Genomic DNA, 4,243 nt, shown 5'->3' with positions numbered 1-4,243 from the left:
TATTGTTTAATTATAATACCCCGGCATGAAACCTTTCATATACAAATCCAAATTTACCTTGTTTGGGGATTTGAAAACTCCATTTGTACTTCCGACAAGGACACTTAATTTTCTCACCGTTTATATATGCATGTTGAGATTTGGCTCATTCTATAAATGCAGTAGAATCATTCTCAAACTCTAGAGTAAGACTCACCCTCCTTGGCAAGTTCTTCTCATACATTCATCTTCTCAACTGTCTTAACATGATAAGTTCCCCCCCCCCCACACATGTATATATATAACTATAACATTAAATTTAATTGACAAAACTACAAAAAAAATAACCAACTAACAAATAAAGGGTTAATGTTGTTACCTAGGGATGTAAACGAGTCGAACTCGACCTTTTTTGGTGAGCTCGAGCTTGATTTGCAGTAGGATGTATTCAAGCTCGAGCTCGACTCTTACATATGAGCTCAAGCTCGAGCTCTTGGTAAACTTTTTTTATTATTATTAGATTAAATGATGGGATCGAATCACCAAATTTTTACATAAATTTATAAGTAATAAAATAGATTGTATAATATAATTTATGTTATAAATATACCAAAATATAGTACAAAATTTAAATTTATTGTTATAAATATAAACTACTAATTAGTTTAGTAGTAATATAATTAGTAAAATATGCCAAAAAAATTCATACCGAATAATTTAAAAATTATAGAAAAGTATCAATTATCTGAAATAATGCAATTGGAATACATCAAATATTTTATAGTTGAGATTAATATATGTTCACAATTTGTAATAAATTTATATATTTATAAATATTAGTATTACATTGATGTAACTCTAATCTTATATTGTTGAACAATATGGGTTAATCGAACCATTAAAATTCAGATCAAACCGTTAGATATGATCAAACTTACAGAAAAATACATTTGATAAAGTTTTAGACTTATTGGTTATACAGATGTCGAGGTATGGTACTCGGAACATAAGGGTAATCATTCAAGACAGTGTATCCTTGAATCAAGCCATGTGATTTTAAATCATACCATCTGATATGATCTAATGAACATAATTTTATATATATTTAAATTTAATATGAATCGGGTACCAGGACTTTAAGATATCATAATTATTGTTTAAACTTTTTTCATTTCATTATATATATAATTAAATAATAATAAAAATAATTAAAATTGTTCAACCATCATCATCATCATCATTATTATTATTATCATTATTTTTAGATTAATTTATAGAAATCAGTAAATTTTAACATAAATTTATAAGTAATAAAATAGATTGTATAATGCATTGTATGTATCTTGATATAAATATAAAACTCAGAAATTGATAAAAAAATCATAAGTGAATTACCTGTCAATTAAAAAAGGTATAACATAATACAAATATATATTAAAAAATTACATAAAATTTATATGTGTTATATTAAATAATAATTTTAATTATAAAAATATTATAATTTACTAAGTTGTTGATTAAATTTATTTTTGTATAAAGATTTAATGTATAAATAAAAATACCATAACTTATTATTATCCAAAATAAAATATATGAAATTGATTAATAATTATAATATATGGTCAATTTTGAGTATAAAATTGATAAAGTATTGAATATGAAATTAAATATATAAAAAATTTAAAAATAAAAATGTATATAAAAAATAAAAAAATAAAAACAGCTCGTGAGTCGAACATAGAAGATTGAGCTCGAGCTGGCTCGACTCGAGCTCGAATTTATTGAGTTTGAGTCGAGCTCAAAATCGAGTCTGCTCGCGAAGGCTTGACTCGTTTGCCACGCCTATTGTTACCTGAGTAAAATAACTTCAAATATCAACGAAAAATCGAGAGAGATTGACGAACGAGAGTATAAAAATATTAGTGATATAGTGAGAGACCAAAAAACATTCAAGAGAGATTGAGAAAATAAAGAGAATATAAAAAAATGGAAGAAGATAGTGAGATAAAATGAAAAAAGAGAAACATATATATAGAGAAATTTGGAAAGGTCTTTGAAACGGTTCCTGAAACACATAAATAGCTGTTAATTTAAATTTTGTAATGATTTTAGGATCACAAATTGAAATCATTTTTTGTCCGTTGAATTATAGCCGTTGTACTCTCTTTGAAATGGTCTTAGTAATACAATATTCATAATACACGTAAACTGTTCCAAATTGGAACACATTTAGGCATGATCTTAGTAACACAACAGTCTTCAAGTAGAAATCTAACTTAGGAACAATTTTTGTAATATTCGACAGCTGCGCACTCACACCGTTCCAAATTGCACATAATTTTGGAATCTATTTAAACACAGTCAATTTTCTGACATCAAGTGTCTCGCATATAGAATGATCAACTCAAGATTGTCCCTAATTTTATTAATGTATTCCAGAAAGAGTTCCAATTGTTTACTGTTACAAGTTTGGAACGGTCTTAGGAATATAAATTGTAACTGTTATTTTGGAACACAATTTGTAACGATTTTTCCATTCAAAAAATATACACATAAAAATGTGGATTATGCATCATCGATCATTTTCAGTTCCTCTTGAGTTCCAATACCCGTTTCAATATGGTAAGAACTTTGGAACGGTCGAAGGAACAATATGAAATCCCACTTTTTTTTTTTTTTTTGGTAGTGGAAATGGCATAGGCTTGTATAATTTGGAGTTATACATGCTAGTTTAATCGTTAAAATTTTAAATTTTACTGTACCTTCCTACCCATAATTTTCGAACCCAACAAGGGGTGGGTGGGGCAGTGATGGGGAAAGGGGAGGGGAAGAAGGAGGAGATTGGGACTAAAGTTACAAAGAACCAATGATAGAGTAAATCCCTTTTACCCATATCACAATCATTCCTCTTTTCATTTCTATGTTCATTTTAGACTTCCGACACGTTAAAGAGTATTAATTATTGATGCATGGGCCGGCGTAATAAAATTCTAACATACTACACTTAGATCATATAATAATGATAATAGTAATATAAAACAAGAGATATAAAGAACAAAATGAAAACCCAGTCAGTGTGTGTGTGTGTTGTGACTATTGGGAGTTTGTCTGACAGCGTTGAAGTCATTCAAAAATGTCCGAGTTGACCGCTACCCCGTCGTTCATTACGGCACACCACAGATGACTCCCAACCTCTTTCATTGTCCTTTCCGAATAGTTCACACGTGCACTTCACTCACTGCCCTCCTCCTTTATACTTTTCTCATTCTCAAATCATTCTATTCTTTTTCTTTTCCTAAAAGTTATAACCTAAAACAGCATTCATATGATTGATAAATAGACAGGTTATATATAAATTCCTTATATAGATAGAAACGTAAATTGTTAATATTTTTTATAAAGAGATAATTTATTAATTTGCAATTTCACAATAATGTAAATTGTATCAAACCCTATTTATTCACTAATTATCATATTATTTTTTTTGGGTAAATGTAATTTTTATTAATAAGTAAAGAGGTATAGTACAACAATGCTCCTTTTCAAGCGGTATTTTCAGCAGGTCAGGGGATGCTCAACAATCGATATAATACATATATACTAATCGAACTAGCTAATTCAACATTAAGAATATGTTGTCTAATATCATTTACCATTACCATATTAATTGCTACTTGAACTAAGTATTTATTGAAATTCATTTGTTGTTTGGAACAGATGGGAGGAGTCCATATTTGACCCAAACCCATCTCTGTATAATTTATTTATAAAAATGTAAAAAGTAGTAGGTCCCATTTTAATTATTATTTCATTTTTCCAATTGTGGTCCTTGTCATCATATATATATAGAGAGAGAGAAAGAGAGAAAGAGAGAGAGATCACCATTATGTAACCAATGACATCACAATGTTGGATTTTTTTTTTTTTTTTGTGTACTTATTAATGCAATTCTACGAGGAGGAGGTCAACTACTTTATATATATATATATATATATTTCAAATATGAGCAATTAATATGTCACTATATACGTATTAAATAATTATTGAGAACGTATGTAATACTTTTTATATATTATATTATAATTTTAATATATAGAGCATTTTTTTATTAGGGTAAATATCATTTTTGGTCCGTCAATTATGACACTTATCCAATTTTGATCTGTCATGTTTTTTCGTATAAATTCCATCGATTTTGGTTCCTCTTGTTACATGTCAGTTTTAACGGATTTATAAAATAATAATAAAAAAAATTCTATTGCCA

Source organism: Sesamum indicum, linkage group LG6 (assembly GCF_000512975.1).
Source record: "Sesamum indicum cultivar Zhongzhi No. 13 linkage group LG6, S_indicum_v1.0, whole genome shotgun sequence".
Taxonomy (NCBI): domain Eukaryota; kingdom Viridiplantae; phylum Streptophyta; class Magnoliopsida; order Lamiales; family Pedaliaceae; genus Sesamum; species Sesamum indicum.
The sequence above is the reverse complement of the archived record's forward strand: the minus strand, read 5'-3'. Positions refer to the sequence as shown.